The sequence below is a fragment of the Salvia splendens genome, chromosome 17 (assembly GCF_004379255.2).
Source record: "Salvia splendens isolate huo1 chromosome 17, SspV2, whole genome shotgun sequence".
NCBI classification, from domain to species: domain Eukaryota; kingdom Viridiplantae; phylum Streptophyta; class Magnoliopsida; order Lamiales; family Lamiaceae; genus Salvia; species Salvia splendens.
The window spans coordinates 24,016,292-24,036,717 of record NC_056048.1 but is presented as its reverse complement, the minus strand read 5'-3'; positions in this window follow the sequence as shown (position 1 = coordinate 24,036,717).

The following is a 20,426-nucleotide window of genomic DNA, read 5'->3' as shown; positions in this document are numbered from 1 at the left end:
GGTGTATTTTATACTAGTACCAAATAAAGTAGTATTGAATAAGTAAATTACACAATATAATTAATTACTTAACAAACCTAAAGCATTCTTGGCTTGAACAGATAAAATTAGCCTAAGCAAAAAAAGCATTCCTGGCATTCAAATCGAGAATTTGAGTCATTAGAGGATAAACGAAAATTTTTATGATTATCTTACTTTTAAAACAAAAATACCTTCCAAGCTTTGATATTCATGATTTATGGATAAAAATACCCTCCAAGCTTTTGGGGTATTTTTGGTATAAAATTAGAAGAAAAGTGAAAAAATATAAAAAAAAGTGATTATCCCTTAGTTCAGGGACTATCTACGATATTTTTGAAGTTCAGGGACCATTGGCGTGCAAAAGGCATAATTCAGGAACCATTTGCGTAGTTCACTCTTTCCATAATAGCATTTCAATGATTCTACCTAATAACAACTCTCCACGTCTTTCTCTCTTGTTTTTTTCCCCTTTTCTTAATTTATTTAGTTTTAGGGTTTGCATTTATGGAAGATGTACCATTCTACACTGACATGTACCATATGAGTGTATCTAATTCGACCCACACATGTACTTTGTAAAATTCAATTTCATAGTTTTCACTTAGGAATCTCATCTAATGTAGAATCGACGAACATCATCAATATGCACGTAACAACGCGTGAGGAGGGTCGGAGTTACTGTGCGGTCAAATCGAGCCACTAAAATCCCAATCAAGGCAGATGCAGCCACCCTTAGCTCTCCTTTAAATCAACAAGGCTTATAAATGGGGCATTTATTAGTCCCAACTGCCCAATGAATAGGGAGATTGAGTAATTGAGACTAACTACTCAATATATCTAATTTAGTGAAACGGCAGAATAGCAATGCCAAAGCATTTGTTTCATGCTCCTTCATTTTTGGTATGGTTTGGCCAATAGCAATACCAAACCATGCCTTAGCCAATCCGAAACATCTTGCTCTTTGTTGATGGTTTAATAACTCATATTGACAATATCTTGCAACCAATTCGAAATTATTTGCTGGATTTGATTGTTTAGTACTCCTCCGTCCCATGCTACTTGCACATTTCATTTTCGGATTGTCCCAAATTATTTGCACTATTTATATTTTAGATAAAAATTATGGTATTTAATTAAGATATTAGAGTAAGCTCGTGTTTCCTTTATCAAGTGTTGCCTTATTGCATTTAAAATTTTAATTTAATTACACTAACTACTCATGTTCAAATTTACGATGTAAAAGTGAAAAGTGCGAGTAGCATGGGACGGAAGGAGACTACCAAATTTTGAATTTTTCATTAATTTGAAAATTACTCTTTTTTAGTTGACAACTTGTTTATTGAGATGACAGACATTGGGAGGGCATTAATTAAAATCGTGGATGTAGACGAACAGCTTTGCATATTTGTATTGTTTTATATTATCATGCAATTTAAAACTATCTTGTTTGTCACTTGACAATCTAGATTTATGCTGTCTGATTTTAGACAACGAGTTCATTACTGGAAGAGTTGATGAAGCCAGAAATTTTTTGTTGGGGTCCAAAGCTTAGATATTTTTTAGTGTCGGCATCGCCGAAATTTTTTGTAGCATAGGCAATGGGGAATTGCAAAAGATATAGATGAATAATGAGAGGGAAAAAAATAGAGAATGAATAATAGAAATTAGAAATATAATATCTAGAATAGTTAGAATGTAAGGTACAAGTAAATTACTTCATAATATAAGACTAAAGGTTAGATATATGCAAATAAAATAGCAATGGGAGTAAACTATTGGACATAAAAGTGTAAGAAAATAATATAAGAATTTTTTTTTTGGATTTATAGGCCGAAAGATTTGAACTTGGAAACATAGAAATATAAGAAATTAAAACAATTCTTGAAAGTAAAAGTGTTTGAAAAAAAGAATTGATTTGTAGGCTGAATGGATTGAACTTTAGGAACTTAAAACAAACTCCTATAAGTGTAAGAAAATAAAGCAAAGGAAAAAAAAGTTGGATTTTTAGGCTCAAGGGGAGTCGAACTTGATATAAGGGAGCAAAAAAATGTAAGAAAATTAAACAAAGGACAAAAATGATGGATTTAGAGACTGTAGGATTCAAACTCAGGTGAATAACCACAGTGACTTGAGCTGATACCAACTGCACTATTCACAAACTATGTATTTGTAATAGCATATATATATATACTAATAATTTCTTTAGCTGGGGGCCAGTGGCCCCCATGCCCCATAGTGGCTTCGTCCCTGGGTCCAATCGTTTCACATGGAATGGCAGCAATAATATCTGTATGGGGCAATATTTATCTATGTTGCTACTGTTATGTGTCAATTCCCGGTCAATTTTTGGTCTGCTGTTTTGTCTTTCTAACAAGGAAAAAAGCTTTGGTGCTACCTTCTGCAACCCCTTACCTTACTTAGGGGTGATTAACAACTAATTAGGATTTATAATTATAGTTTAGGAACCCATGATTATAGTCTAATACTATTAATTTATTAATCTTAGTATATTGTACATAAATAAAAGTTACTACTTAATTCAAGTGGAGTATAATTAATTAATTGGGCATTGATTATAAAGTGTATGATGCAAGCGTTAGCACGTGAGCGGGGGCTCCTTGTTAATAAGCTTGATTAATTTGATTTGAGTACGAACCAATGCATTAATTAAACTAAGCACGTAATCTTATTTACACAAACCTTATAACACCTACATAATTATAAATATAGAGTAAATATATACACTATTTCACAACATATAATTAAAGTTTTTCCACGATTAAAAATTGACTACAAATTAAACTGCATATGCTTTGGCTTTCAATTCATAAATTAAAATCTTCATGACCCGTCAAAATCAGTAGATGTCTATGTTTCGTATTCATCCTGTAGTGCGTACTCATAAATTAATTAGCAATATAAATGGTGCTTACCAAGTTTTGTGGCTGTTTGATGTCGCAATTAAATGAATGTAAATTACTACGTAGGTATTAGAGGTATTGGTCGACTTTCTCAATTTCTTCTTTTAATAAATCACTACCCTTTACTCACTCCATCCCAAAACGATAAAAGCCTAAATGGGATGCAGGTTTTGTGAGTATAAAAAAAATTCAAATAAGTTTGATATATTGAGGATTATATATTGCAGGGATATGTTTATAAATTCAAAGAAATTAATTTTTATGAATGTAGTAAAATGGTATAATGAAATTATTATTAAAAGATTAACGGAAATACTAGATTTTAGGCTTAACTCATCTACCACGCCGTAAACCACGAAACGGACGGTTGATGAAAAACACCACGGTGCTTAACCGCAATTTTGGTACTAGTTTCTCGCGACCCTTAACTCGATCAGTGTAACTATAACATGGTTCCGGTTGACCAAACCATAATCCGGTTAAAATCGTGGACGTCTAACTCTATCCCCAAGCAATAAGTTTAATGGGATGTGAGTTTAATCAAAATGATAGTGTGTTGTGATGAGTGAAGACTATGTTAATAATTCTAATGAATACATATATTAGGAGTAAAAGAAATTGTGATCATGTAATTGAAAGTGTGAATAAGTTGAAATATTGAGAATTATGTATATTATGGAAGCTATATTTATGAATTGAAAGAAATAAGTTATATGAATGCACTAATGGCAAATGGAACTATGTTAAGAGATAGAAGGAACTTTGTTAAGTATATTGTATATTTAATCATACGCGTTACTGTACATGAAAATGAGGGTTTTAGTCAATATTATGAAGTACTATATTTTTTACTGAGGTACTGTTGAAAGTTTTAACATTAATTAAATTTATCTATACATGGAAAGCTCATTTAAAGCTTGCGATTCACAACTACTCCTACTATACAATTAAATATACAACGTTAATTTAATTCCAAGGTCGTTAGGTACAAGTACAACTGATCCATTACGAAAAGTGTTACAATTCTTTTAGACCATTAGTTTGTCAGTGTGTTTATAATTAGCGATTAATACGCGAACATCAACTTCAACGTTAAAGTCGAGTTGGCAGATAGTGATGTGAACTTGTGAATAAATAAATAAAAACAAAATTTTACTGGTCAACTGTAATAAAATAGGAAAGATAAAGATTTAACCTGAATTTCCAAAACTTTACATATATTAGTATTTGGGAAGATGAATATAATTGGAAATGAATATGACTATACTCCAAACAACATTGGGACGTGGAAGATGAGTCATTTTCCGGCAAGTCCATTCACATTCTAGTCACCGGAATATTGGTCGGATGACAAAATTGATAAAAATAGGTTATGATTGTTTATTCAATACGAATATAGTTATGTCGGATTATTTTTAAAAAAATGTGTGAACAATGCGTAATATGAATCACAATAAATCTACTTTTACTAACAATGTATCTACTAATAGAGGTATTGATCCCTTATTAGTATTTTTCATGAATTTCAAATTTAGTCGTTGTAAAAATTATGAACTTAGGTTTATAGTGTATTTCTCATGAAATCAATTTTTTCTCAACTCATGGGAAATTCATTACAAGGCAGTGACAAATTTTAAAGTTAATGAGAAATATCAATTAACTTTACTGATTCTCCCATTTAAAATATTTGCTATACACAAAATATTACCAGTACTGTTAATTAAATGAATGAATATAATCAGTTAGGATTTGACATCTTATGATAAAACACATATAATATTTTATTACAAATTTATCATAATAAAAACAATTAAATATCAAATTTATCACAAACATTGGTCTAATTTGGTATTTTCCCTTAACTTAAAATTTGGTCGCAAAAACTATGACCTTATTTTTTGTAGTGAATTTCACAAGTTAGGGGGGGGGGGGGGAAAGCTAAGTTCACTACAAAATACTACCTCCGTCCCCCAAAATTCGTCTCAGTTTGACCGGACACGGGTTTTAAAAAATATAATGGAAAGTGAGTTGAAAAAGTTAGTGGATTATAAGACTACTTTTATATATTAGTTTTATAATAAAATGTGGATAGGAATGAGTTGGTGGAATATGAGACCCACTACCAAAAATGGTAAAAGTGAAATGGGACAAATTTTGGAGGACAGACGAAAATGGAAAACTGAGACGAATTTTCAGGGACGGAGGTAGTATAAAATTCGTGATATTTGCGATCAAATTTAAAATTTATGTGAAATAACAAATTTCGGCTATAATTAATACGTACTAATTTTTATCGATAAAAAATACTCTGTATTAATATCATCACCTATAGCCGCCCGTGATTTGCAAACGGTGAAGTGTTTATTACGCAACAAATTAAAAGGTGGTGTCATATCATCTTTGCAAACCGCCATATTTTTTGCCTAGTTATGAACAACACAAGCAAATAAAATTAAAATATGCTAACTCTCTCGCTCAAAGTTTGTTCCATTTTTCTATTTTCGTTCGTCCCCCAAAGTTTGTCCTATTTTATTTTTTACTATTTTTTATAGTAGACCTCATATTTCAATAACTCATTCTTACTCACATTTTATTATAAAATTAATATATAAAGTAGGATCCACAATCCACTAACTTTTTCAATTCACTTTCCATTACATTTCTTAAAACCCGTGCCGAGCTAAAATGGGACGATATTTGGGAACGGGGTAGTAAAGGAATTGGGAAAAAGGATGGTGAGACAGTTGAGGCTACTTAATTAAATTGAGATGTGGCTTCTGTATTTGTACTCATTTTATGCAGTTATGGCCATAACTTATTGATTACTCCCCCTGCAAATATTGAATAGTGCTATTCATACTTAGTCAATTATTGATAGTGGGGATGGAAAGAAACACATGATGCCAATACAAACAAAATTAAAATTTTAGATTGAGACAATGATACCACCTTTCGTTATTGCTACAGTTGAATAGTATTAATTCTCGTGTTGTCGTTTTGGGTTTCGCTAGTTGTTTGCGCCTTAGTCCCTACCTCATTATAGTTGTTCATTTCTCTACTCACCCTAAAATTTGGGGATACTTTTAATTCAATCATATTTTCTCAATTTCTCGGACCATCCACAACGCTGTTGCTATGTCATTCCTTAAACTACTATTTACGGACCCCACTGTCCTTTTTTACTTCATTCCTTAACTAAGGAACGGAACCTGCAACCCTCCGTTCCTTAAATTACTATTCATTCAATTTCATTTTTATTTTTATTTCCAACCCAATTCAATTAAAACAAACACACTTCATTAAAAAACACACAACATAAAAAAATTACAACTTAAAATTTAAAAAAATAAAAAACACACAACTAAAATCCTAAAAAAAATTAAACGTTGCATAATTTAAAATACAAATTTAAAGAAAATAAAAAAACTACTCCGTCGGCGAATCATCCCCCGAAGGCGGTGGAGGTGCAATAGGAGGCGGATGGCCAAGTTGTGCTGCCATATGCACAATTCCGTTCCACCAGGCTTGGTATTGGGAGGGCGAGAAGCGGGACTGTCCGCCATTGTGGCGGTCATGTACACCGCCATAAGGGTGTTCGAGCCTCCCCCCGAGCCCGATCCCGAGGCCGCCTGGCTTGATTCGCTTTGGCCCTTCCTCGCTCTAGCCGCCTTCGCCGCCTTGGTCCCTTGCGGCCGACGGCGCCCATGGCTGGATACCGCGGCATCGCTGGCCGTGCCCACAAACTCTTGCGGTGCACCCTCTTGTGCGCTGCTGCCCTCACCCCCGTCACCAGACGAGTATTGGTCACTCACCGTGTGCTTCGTGCGCTTTGAGGTTGAGCCCGAGCTGGAGCGGACACCGCCTGCCCACCTTTCCTCGTCCTTGACGACCTGCCAAATATCTCCTGGTTGTAGACGCGCAAAGCCGCCCTCAGAATGTCGGCTCCCGAAGCTCCGCTTTGGTAGTGCGCCTCTTCGGTCGAGTAGATGCCACAGAATTTTTTGACCTGTTTGTCGACTCGGCCAAAGTGATAGCGGAGCATCTTATATGTGCGCTTCCGGGACCCTTTCGGCTTAATCTAGTGGTAGATCTCGGTGACCTTTTCCCAGAAGCACTTGTTGGGTTGTTGATTCCCGACGATGGGATCGTACGAGACGGTGACCAGTCGTTGTACACCACCATGTTTCATTGTTGTTGTATGGATGTCGGCCTAGATCCTCCTCCTCCTCGCCCGCCTCCGACTCCGCCCTGGAGCTTCGCCCGCCTCGGCCTCCTCCCAGAGTGGGTTCAACGGGGAAATCCTCCCGAATCTGGGATAATCCTTGCGAATACCGCGGGGAGGAGGGACGTGCGTATGCATCCACCTCAAAAGTGGGTGGTTGGTACCCACCCGGCGTCGCCGAACCCTGGGTGCCCGGCGTCGACGAACCGGAACCACCCAGTGTGTTGTACATGGTCTCCCAATCGTTAAACGTGTTGAGATCCCACCCGCCGGAGCCGCCATCGCCGGAGTTGCCGTCGCCGGACATTTTGTGATGAAATGTTAGATGAAAGTTGGAGAGGAAATGAAGTTGATTTAGGAAGAATAGATGTGTAGTTGTGTGTGAAATGAGGATGAATTAGGAGTATTTATAGAGTAAAAAATCAAAAAAATTTAAAAAGAAAAAGAAAAAATGGATATAAACGGTAATATTACCGTTTAATAATAAAAAAAATTATTTTTTTAATTCGAATTTTAAAAAAAGATTTATTGCGTCATCGTGACGACGCCCACTCGCGGGCCGGCGAGTGGGCGTCACGCATAGCGCAGGGGCGCGCCACGTCGCCATGGCGCGGGCGTGACAGCCCATCCCGCGTCTCGCAGGGACAAGTTACGGGACGAGATAGGAACGGTTCCGGGGTGGGACGGTGTGCCACAACGCGTCTCGCGGGCGTTCCGTCCCTCCGGCACGGAACGTGGGACGGTTCCACGCCGCGTTGCGGATGCTCTCATAATAAGCTCATTCACTGTTACCATCACTCTATCATGATATCATCCTCTCTTCATATCCATCAATTAGCATTCTCATAGGTGACAGGGGACGATATCATGAGAATGAATAAGATTGGTCCCCTCAGGATGGGATCCTCTGCTGTGCTGAAATGCACAACCGCCCCTGCTGCCTCTCACAATCATTAAAATAATATATATTTATTTAATTGAATTTATTTTAATTTATTTAATTATTTTATTTTTTTTGTGAGAGACGGCATAGGTTGCTGTGCATTAGGATCTCCACCCTGGTCCCCTCCTCATGAAATTTTGTTTGAAAGTATTTTTGAGTGATTTCAATTATTAATAGAGTTTCGCTTACATAAAATTTGAATAAGCTTTAAAAAATATTTAAAAGAAAATTTTAAAATAAAAGAGTTTATTAGGGGCTTAAGAGCATCTGCAACGGTGGACGGACGACGTCCGTCCGTGCCGCTGGCAAGGACGAGCTCCACCGCCGCTGCGCTCGCGCCGCTGGCACGGCGTTGCTCAATGCATCGAGCACGTTCGTGCCAGCGAGCAGCTGACGTGGCGGCACGCGATTGGGCAACGGCATAGCCGTTGCCTTTGAATTATTATTTTTTAATTAAAAATCGGTATTTAATTTAAAAAACCGATTAAAAATAAAAAAAATTTCCACTTCCCAAAAAAATATATCCGTTTTTTACCGATTTCCATCATTTAAAAAAAAAAAGTTATTCCCCCCCCCCCCAAAAAAATACACATTTTTATCTATAAATGCCCCACTTTCACACCCAAAAAATTCACCCCACACTACACAATTCTCATCTACACTCTCTAATTTCCATTCTCATCTTCATTCTCTCATATCCATTCTCAATCTTTCTTCCACTCCTACAACATAACAATGTCCGGCCAAGGCGATGACCCCCCGCCCTCCCACGGTTGGAACCCCGAATGGTTCGGTTCAAAACCGTTTCCTAGTCCGGAAACATAATATTCAGCCCCTCCTCAAACCCAAAGTTCGGGCGTTCCGGGTGGCTATCGGCCATACCCAATCGACGACCAAAGTGCCCCCGAAAGGCGATACAGGTGGACACCGGAGCCTAGGCCGACCGCCCCCTCCCAAACTCCGACTCCTCCTACTCGCGGTGTCCGCACACCGTACACTCCGACAGAGATGGATAAATTGTTCACGGCGTACTTGGAAATCTCTGAAGATCCGGTGGTTGGCACGAACCAATCCGACGATCACTTTTGGTGGCGCATCGCTCGCTGGTACAATGAAAATCGGCCGCCGGGAACAATCGAGCGCAATGAGAGTATGGTACGCAACGCCATCTACCGAGCCAATGATGAAATTGGCAAGTTCAATGGTTATTTCCTCCAGGAAGAGCGGAATGCGGGGAGCGGCCGGAGCGAGGTCGACATCAGCACTGCCGCGTTGAGCACCTACCAATCCATGAACTATAAGTCGTTCAAGTACCTCAACGTTTGGTAGGAGTAACATCCTCCTCTAGCGGCTCCTCCAAACGGTCAAGGTCGGTATCCCTATCCGACGCCAGCTCCGAAGAAGTGGCTAGCCAACTCGCCGGAGCTAACTTGGGTAGCCCGACGCCGGCCCGAGCGGTTCCCAATGTCGACCGCAAGGAAGGAAGAAGGCGGCGGCCAACCGCCGTCGAGCCGCGGCTGCAACCGCCGATGCTCCAATTCTCGCTCCCGTTTCCGTTCCATATGCGCCACCTCCACCCCCCACCAACTCGTTGTGGCAGCTTTTGGCCCAACTCAATATGACCGATAGGTCCACTATGACCACCTCGCAACTTCGATCGCACGAGACCATGATATTGGGCCTCCAAAGACAATTGGGGGTAGTGTCGCCGGATGAGTAGTCGTCCATGGGGTATTTTTAGCTTTTAATTATGTAATTTTTAATTTTTAGGAGTTTAATTATGTAATTTTTTATTTTTAGGTATTTTTAGTATTTTAATTATGTAATTTTTAATTTTTAGGATTTTAATTATGTCTTTTTTATTTTATTTGTAATTTGTAATATTTATTGTGGTTTTTTAGTGAATTTTAATTTTATGGAAATGTTTTTGTTTAATTGAATTTTAAATTGAATTGTGCTCGTCCTTGCTGAAGAGCACAGCTGTGGGTGTTGTGCTCTTGCCAGAGAGCAGGCAGAAAAAGTGAAGTCGGGCCCACCACCGCGCTCGCTGGCAAGAGCACGATTGTGGGTGCTCTAAGACCCTTGTATCCTCCACTTGGGTCCACCCATTGTTGGGCGCCATGGCTGTCAGTTTTTGTCCTACTTTCGACCAAAAGCTTGCTGACTTTTTTTTCCATTTTCTCTTATTTGAAATGGTATATTTTAATTTTAATTTAATTATAGTTTTTCCTATGTTTAACTATAATTTGTATTGGCGAATGAGCAATAATTTTTAAAAATATTAATAAATATTTTGACTGCATGCTAACAACGATTTTCTTTATGTTCGGCAGAAATCACATGTTCTACTATATTTTCTTTGCAGAAATAAATATCTATATTATGCTACTAAGTTTTTAAAAAAATGAATAAGATTGGTCCCCTGTATCCAAACAATCTTGTTTTTATGAACATGAAGAAATAAAGAAGTCATTGCAATTGCCTAAAATACTTTACCTACTAAAGGCACAAAAATAGAGGGAAAGTGGAAAGTTGTCATAAAATGGGGTACCTCGGTTTATTATTTGTAACTGTTCTTATTTTTTTAATACCATATTCTGTATTCATACCAATTACAATTAATCGTATATGAATTTAAATATGTGAATTTAGAATATGTTGATGCTACCCTTCAATGTGATTCCCTCGTGCATGCTTCTATCATGGTCAGACTCTTCTATTTTGATTTGTGCGTGCTCTTAATTTATGGTAAAATAATTTTTATTTTATTTATTGTCGGGAATTATATAAATATATCATATTAAAATGAAATAATGGAATTACTTATTAAACTATGGTTACATATGATACTCATCCACCACTTTAGAATAATAAGAACTCATTTACTCATTCAATATTGTAGAAGTACCTCTAAACATTAAATTACACATGCATTGTAATTATGTGGGCAGAAGCATCTTGTGGTCATACGAGTCAAAAAAGATGTAACGATGGCCGATGGTCCAATACTCTTCTTGTGGTACTACAATCAGTTAATTTACCAGTTGAAAAGATGATATAGATTCCTCACATTAAGTTAATATAGATACTATATGCAGATCTAGTTACCGTCAGAGAATTTAGTTGCAATTCCATAAAAATTTAACACGGCTTTAAATTTGTACAGAAGTTTACAGACAATTTGGTAGAAAAGATAAATAAATAAAACAAGATTTAAATTTGTACAAAAGTTTACAGACAATTTGGTAGAAAAGATAAATAAATAAAACAAGATAAGAACATACAGTTTAGATTATATAATTTTAAGATAGATGAGTTATCTATTTTATTAAACTGTCTAATGAATATATTCATCTGAAGTGCGCAGTTTTCTCATTTTAAGATAGTCACACAAAATAATGCACACTACTTAGCATTTTTGTACATATTTTATAATCTACTCTATTTTTTCACATTAATTTTGTAGTATAAAACAAATATGATCCATCACTATTTATAAGCTAACATCAAAAAATACAATATAATGGGACATTTTCTCCATTAAAAATTATATTACTAATACTTTAACTTTTACTAAAGTTAGCGTCACACAAAAAATAATGCACAATTTTCTTGGAGGGGGAGGGGTCTGGGCCGAAGAGAGAAGGATATTAGTACTATATGCTACTAATACTTCACTTTAAATTAAATCGGATTTAATTTTAAAAATCCGAATTAAATAAAAAAAATATTTTCCCACTTCCCAATAAATTATATCCGTTTTCTCCCCACTTTTAATTTATTTTTCAATTTCCCCCCCCCCCAAAATTCACATTTTCATCTATAAATACCTCCACTTCCACACCAAAAATTTCACACCACACTATACAATTCTCATCTAAATTCTCTCATCTTCTCTTATCAATTCTCAATCTTTCGCTCTTACTTACAAAAAAACTGTCCGGCTCCGGCGATCACCCCTCCGACTCCCGCGGTTGGAACCACGAATGGTTCGGCTCACAACCATTTCCCAATCCGGAAACGCAATTTTCGGCCCCTCCTCAATCCCAAGGTTCTCAAGTTCCAGGTGGCTACCGGCCTTACCCGGTGGACGACCAAGATGCCCCCAATGGGTGATACGGGTGGGCACCCGAACCCAGATCGGGAGGGAGCGGCGGCTCTCAAACTCCTCCTCTTCCTACTCCTACTCCTACTCCTCGTGGTGTCCGCACCCCTACACTCCGGCGGAAATGGATCAATTATTCAAAGCCTATTTGATTATCTTCGAAGATCCGGAGATAGGCACGAACCAAAGCGGGGATAGGTTTTGGTGGCGCGTCTCTCGCTGGTATAATGAAAACCGCTCGGCTGGAACCATCGAGCGCAATGAGAGTATGATGCGCAATGCCTTATTCAGAGCCAACGAAGAAATCCAAAAGTTCCAGGGGTATTACCTCCTGGAAGAGCGGCGGAAAGCAGTAGGAGCGAGCTCGACATCATCAGTGCCGCCTTGGCGACCTACCAATCCATAAATTACAAACCGTTCAAGTACCTCAGCGCTTGGTAGGAGGTGCGTGTGCATCCGAAGTATAGGGGAGGCGTATCATCCTCCTCCAGCTCATCCAGCAAACGGTCGAGGTCGGTATCCCTATCCGACGCCGGCGAGGATGAGGTGGCTAGCCAGCTCGCCGGAGCTAATTTGGGTAGCCCCGACGCCGGACCGAGCAGTTCCCAACGCCGGCCGCAAGGAAGGAAGAAGGTGACGACCAACCGCCATCGCGCCGCGACTCCTTCCGTCCCCGCTCCCACTCACTTTGTGCCACCTCAACCCCCACCAACTCGTTTTGGACCCTTTTGGCCCAACTCAATTTGGCCGATAGGTCAAATATGACCCCCAAGCAACTTGATTCACATTTGGCAATGATACGGGATCTCCGAAGAACATTGGGGATAGGGCCAGAGGAATAGTCTTCCACGGGGGTATTATTTAGCCTTTAATTCTGTATTTTTTATTTTTTAGGATTTTAATTATGTAATTTTAAATTTTTAGTATTTTAATTATGTAATTTTTAATTTTAGTATTTTAATTATGTAATTTTTATTTTTTTTGTAATTTGTAATAGTATTCCAGATATTTTTAATGCATTTTAATATTGTGGAAATATTTTTATTAAAATTGAATAATAGAATGGTGGGACCCTTGAGCATGTCCTTGCGGAAGAGTATGGATGTGAGTGTTGTGCTCTTGCCTAAGAGCAGGGAGAAAAAAGTAATAAAAGTGGATCCGGGCCCACATCCGTACTCTTTGGCAAGAGCACGGATGGGGATGGTCTAATGAATAAAGTATTTTGCTAAAACAAAAGGCATTGCATGCATGCATCCAACCAATTGATCAGACATGTGGTCCAAGACTGAACAAAGTATATATTGGTGAACTTAGAAGCCTTGTTATTGTACTACTGCTAATGAATAAGTATCTCACTGTAATTAAAATCAATTAATGATATAAAGAGTAATTCACTAAGTTTTTAAGTGTGATATTTTTTATTTCACATTTTCTAATTTGCAATTCACATGTGGATTCTCAACGCACCCCACTTATATGAAAGTCCTTCGTATTTGTTTATTTTTAAATATTATCACCCATGTCATGTCACCTTTGATGACACATTCTATTCGTGCCTGGAACCTATTTCAATACCGTTTTAGATTTTACGGGGCAAAGCACACACTTTACATGTGAGTCATTTGTATTTGTAATATCTGAATAGGTATACTCATGCCTCATCACTTGCGAAGGATGGAACATTCGGCTCTGATGGCACATTTGAATGACACGCTTCTCACATGTGAGTCCTTCAAATTTGCTTATATCTGAACGTGATTCCATGCTAGATTTTATAGGAGTTAGATAAGTTTTATTTATTGAAACGTTCATGCTAGATTTTATAGGAGTTAGATAAGTTTTATTTATTTATAGGAGTTAGATAAGTTTTATTTATTGAAACGTTCATGGTACATCAAAAAGGGACCAATCAAATTGATATGGACCTCATGCCTTGTCCAACAAAATCGCAAGACTACGTATTCTCCAACGTATCTTTTAATATTATTTGATTTTACATATATTTATTTTAGTTAGCTATCTTTATCTTTATTGAGTCTAGTTAGTATTCTATAAATTGAAAGTCTATGTAATCTTTAATTCATCGAGAAATAATTTACATATTATTCGCATCACAATTCTGGTAGAAATCGGCCTCCAGACCTCCAACTAAGGTTATTCCCGATAATTCGCCGCAAGTGTTCGTCTCACCAGGTCAACACATGGAGTCAAGTCCACTGACCGAGGATCAACCTAATTCCTCACCCGAGTTTAGTGATGTTGTTGAAGCTAAAATGGGAGGTATTGTTGTCCCTACTTTAATTGAATATATATATATACTCCCTTCATCCGCGAAAAGTAGTCTCATTTCTTTTCGGCACGGGTTTTAAGAAATGTTAAAAAAAATAGATGGAAGAAAGTTAGTGGAATATGAGTTTCTATTGTGGAGTATTTATTAGTTTTAAATAATATGCGATTGAAAATGAGTTAGTGGAATGTGAAACCTCTTTACCATTTATAGTACTAATGAACCGGGACTCTTATTTATGGACAAACTAAAATAGAAAAACGAGACTCATACTTGCAAACGGATATGGAGTACTTATTAAACTATAATTACATACTATAATTTAAATTTATGAATAATTGGTAGATCCGCCACTTTAGACTAATAAAATCTTATTTACTCATTTAATACTGTAGAGGCCCCTCTAATTATTAATTTACACATGCATTGTAATAATGTGTCACGATATTTATGTGAACCATAAGAGCATCCACAGCGGCGAGCACGCGCTCGTCCGTCCGTCCGTGCCGGCGGCGCGACACTGCTTTCCACCGCTGTGCTCTTGCCGCTGGCACGACGCTGCTCGATGCATCGAGCACGTCCGTGCCAGGGAGCAGCTGACGTGGCGCGTTCTGATTGGCCAACGGTATTTCCGTTGGAAATTCAATTTTTTTTAAAAAAATCGAAAATAATACCAAAAAATAAAAAAATATATTTTCACAATCCCAAAAAAATGACCGTTTTTTTACCGTTTTTCTGTATTTTTTTATCCCTAAAATCATCTACAAATACACACATTCATCATCCATTTTTCACATCAAATCATCTCTCATTCATCTCTCATTCATATTTTTTCATACAACTTATCTACAACTTTATCTCTCACTCAAAACCTCAAATGGATTTCACCCATCTCATTGCGGCAGCGGAGCGCGAAGAACAAGAATACTATGAACAATATTGTGCCGCTTATGAAGCCTATGTCGCAGCGAATACCCCGGCCCCACCTCCTCAACCTACTAGATCAACTTGACGACTATTTTTTCGACCAGCCGCGGTTCCCGGAAGATTACTTTCGCCGCCATTTTCGCATGTCAAAGCGCTTGTTTATGCGTATTGTCAATACATTGGCCGCCCGTGTTGAATACTTTCAAACAAGTACAGACGCAGCCGGTCGGCAAAGTCTCTCGCTGTTGCAGAAGTGTACGTGTGCCATCCGACAACTTGCTACTGGGCAAACGGCTGACCTCTTCGACGAGTATTTGCATGTCGGTGAGTCCACTGGAATCATTTGCCTTCAAAATTTTTGTGAGGGCGTTCGTTCAGCTTTCAGTGATGAATTCCTTCGGGCACCCACCACCGATGATTGCCAACGGTTGCTTCGTCTTCACGAAACAGTCCATGTTTTTCCCGGTATGCTTGGCAGCATTGACTGCATGCATTAGAGGTGGAAGAATTGCCCGACTGCTTTGAGGGGGCAACACTTAAGCGGCCACAAAGGCAGCGACCCAACACTTATCCTTGAAGCGGTCGCCGACTACCGCCTATGGATTTGACATGCATATTTCGGTGTTGCCGGATCCAACAACGACTTGAACTTGCTCTATTCTTCACCACTCTGCAATAATGTGTTGAATGGTGTAGCACCGGCGGTCGACTTCACCGTCAACGGAAATGTATACCACATGGGTTACTATCTCGCCGATGGTATCTACCCAAGGTGGTCGACTTTCGTGAAGACGCTCAGCAACCTGCAAGACCCGAGACGGGTTCTTTTTGCGCAGCGTCAAGAGTCCGCTCGGAAAGACGTCGAAAGAGCTTTTGGGGTCCTTCAAGCCCGATTCAACATTGTGAAGGCCCCATCTCGGTTGTGGTACGTGAAAAATATCGCCGACATCATGTACACGTGTATTATCTTACACAACATGATTACAGCCGACGAAGGACCGAGGGCGGCTAGCTTTTACGACGAGGATGAAGCTGGAAGCTTAACCGCGAGGTCTCCCCCACGCCGAGGTGTGCATACGACGGTGGGTGAGAGGATCGAAACAAGACACACAATGCGCGATACCCGAATCCATGTTGCGCTACAAGAAGACCTAATCAAACACATGTGGGCGAAATTCGGCCACGAGTAGTGGGTTTTTAATTTTATGAATTTAATTATATAATTTTTAATTTTTAGGATTTTAATTATGTAATTTTTAATTTTTAGGATTTTAATTATGTAAATTTTAGTTTTTTTTTGTAATTTGTAATATTATTTCGGTTATTTTTAATGAATTTTAATTTTGTTGAAATGTTTTTATTTAAATTGAATAATGGAATGGTGGGACCTTTGTGCTCGTCGTTGCGGAAGAGCATGGATGTGAGTGTTGTACTCTTGCCTAAGAGCAGGGAGTAAAAGTGGGGCCGTGCCCATATCCATGCTCGTTGGTAAGAGCACGGATATGGATGCTCCAAGCATCTTGCGGTCATACGAGTCAAAAAAGATGTTACGATGGTCGATGGCCCATTACTCTTCTCGTGGTACTAGCAATTAATTAATTTACCAGTTGAAAAGATGATATAGATTCCTCTCATAAGGTTAATAATATATAGATACTATATGCATTTTACAGGTCTAGTTAACGTCCGAGCATCTAGTCACGATTCCTTAAAAAGTTAATACGGCTTCAAATTTGCATAAAAAGTTTTAATGAATATATTCATCAGTGTATATTTTTATTAGATGTCGCACAAAATATTACACACTACTTAGCATTTTTTTGACATATTTTGTTTATACTTTACCCTATTTAATTTTCACATCTATTTGTATCAAACAAATGGTCCATCACTATTTATAAACTAACAGCATAAAATACAATATAGTGGGACATTTTCTCCATTAAAAATTATTTTAATACTTAACTTTTATTAAAGTCTACTTCACACAAAAAATAATGCACAATTTTCTTTGAGGGGGAGGGGTCCAGGAAGAGAGCGAGCAGTTAGATACGGTAATGAATCAAGTATTTTGAAAAAAAGAAGAAGCATTGCAATTTGCATGCTTCCAACCAATTGAGACATGTGGTCCAAGACTGTAAAACAGTATAGATTGGTGGACTTAGAAGCCTTGTTATTGTATATGCTAATGAATCAATTAATTTATTGTAAAATCAATTAATGAAGAAAGTATAAATTGGTGGACTTAGAAGCCTTGTTATTGTACTACTCCATATGCTAATGAGTCAGGTACTTCACTGTAAAATCAATCAATGATATAAAGAGCAATTCACTAAGTATTTAAGTTTAATTTCTTTTTATTTCACATTTTTAAAATGGGACAATACATACGTGGATTCTCAACATATCAGAGTCCTTCGTATTTATTTATTTTTAAATATTATCACCCATGTCATGTCATGTCATGTCACCTTTGATGACACATTCAACTCGTGCATGGAACCTGTTTCAATAAGTTAAATTTTATGGGGCAAAACACACTCCTTACATACGAGTCCTTTTTTTCCGTTGCTGAGAACTCCTTACATGTGAGTCATTTGTATTTATAATATCTGAGTAGGATCACCCATGTCTCAACACCTCCGATGGATAGAACATCCGACTCTGATCACACATGCGAATGACACGCTCCTCACATAGTCCTTTCATATTTGCTAATAACTGAACATGATCACTCATAGCACGTCACATTCAACGAAGCATTCGGCATATGACATGCTCTGGTACCATGCTCGATTCTATAGGGGTTAGATACGTTACTGTATTATTTATGGAAGGGATGTTGGTATCTAAAACCATGAACTTTGCCCAAAATTTGATATTTCCCACGAACTTTAAAATTGGTATAAAATATCACAAACTTTGAACTTTGTTTGGTATTTCCCACTGACCCAAATAAGATATTTTCATCAAAATCTTATTTTACGCGAGCAATCATGATACGTTTTATGGTATTTTAAACCACTTTTTCTGGTTCAACATCGTTAGCATGCATCTATGTTGATTGAATCTACTGGTCCAACATTAGTTAGCTACTCAATTATATGATTTGGCAATTAGTCGCTGACATATTCTTTTCACCAACAGCGGTGCAAGAATATTTTAGGGCCACCTCATGCATACAATAACTTCTATTAAGACTAATTTACCAATTACGATGATGTTCATACTCAGATTCATACCTATATTTGAATGTGCTTTTTTCTTTTTTTTTTTCATGAAAAGAAAAATGTTTAAATCAAATCATTGGCGAACCATAAGTCTGTCATAACACGCAAGCAATGCACAAAAAGACAAAAGAAAAGTTACAACCAAATCTAATCTAAGCAAACCCTAATAACAAAAAATGAATCTAATCCATGATATGTCATGATGTAAATGTAGTGGAGTGTGTATAGAATTAATTAGTAGAGAGTGAAAGATGAGCAATTTTCAATTATGTTCGATTTGATCTATCGAAAGTGTGTGACCCAATTTTGAATTGGTACATATCCGTTGTGTTCTTCTAACTTCCTTAATATTCGATCTTGCCGTAACATTTTTGTCAGGTTAGGTTGATGTCTAACTCAACATTCACATCTATCTTCTTTTTGTGACATTTTAGCTGCTTTTGCTACTCTCTTTGTGACACATTGTACAGATGAAATGGATAAACCGATTCTAACGTCCTTTACTATCTTTTCTGTGATTGTGTGCTAGATTTCTCAGCAATAATAATAGCGGTAGAAATCACTATTTTATTCCCTTCATTTTAACATATGGTTAGCAAGCAAAGGAAGATTTGTCAATGAATATTTGTGTTGGAATAAGGAAATCAATTAATTGGAGAACAAGAAGGCAATAGATGAAGTTATGGCAAGAATAAAGAAAGAAATCAATTAAATATTATGAAAAATCAAATACAAAAGATATTAGTAAAATTAGAACATATTTTCCATGTATAGCTAGAATTAGAGCCTATAAAAGGTTGTGTAACCATTGAGATAATCAATTCAAGTCATTCACAATGTAGTCTTTGAAGTTCTCCCCGTCTTTTACTTTCTGCAATAATATTTTATTTTCCGCATTATATTTTCTAACGTGGTATCAGAGCAGATTCGATCACATGGATCGATTTGTCTCTACAAAAAAAAACGTCTTGAACCTTCTTCCCGGAGAGGAGAAAAGGGCGTTCGAGGCTGATCACGACCGGCTCGCTCTCTCCTGTTAGACTCGACTCGTCTATCAAGAGGGAGAATCCCGAGAGAAAGAGGCCATCGGCAGGGACTTGATCACCAATGGAGAGATGCACGATATCTCAAGCAAGGATGTTGTAAATTGACATCTTCTCCGTGTAGCCATTTCTGGTGACTTGAACAGAGACCTTCTTCTTTTCTTTATCCAAATCTTTAAACTACATGGACTGCTGGTAGTCATTGGTGGCAGTGACGAACACAATGAGTAATATGCTGGCGGCGATGCCGACGCAGTCGTGGGCGCCTTTAGGCCATCCTTCGGTTGGTATGCCGACGAAGTTGAAAAGTAAAATGCGGAAAATAAAATAGATCGGAGCAGCGATGGAATAGATCGAGTCTCCGAGGCGGAGATGCCAAAAGGGAAAGAGTTACCGGTGGTATTCAACGGAAAGAAGAAAACATAAAAGGAGTCAATCTAGAGAGGTTGCATGCCATCTACTGAGAATGGCCGAGGAATTCCACCACCAAGCAACCAACGTCTGTGAGGTGAGGGAGAGAGTGAAAGTGACGCCGCACAGACGTTGAGGCGAGGGAGAGAGAATGCTGATGAAGAGGCAGGTAATCGGAGTTGGAAAGAATGTGAAACCAAAGAGGCCAGATCGGCCCTGTTGGAGTCTTGGAGAAGGCCAAGGAGAAAGGTGGCTACATGCCCGAAACCTCTCCTCGATCAAATATAAGAAAATAGAGAAGGAGTTCACGTTTTGT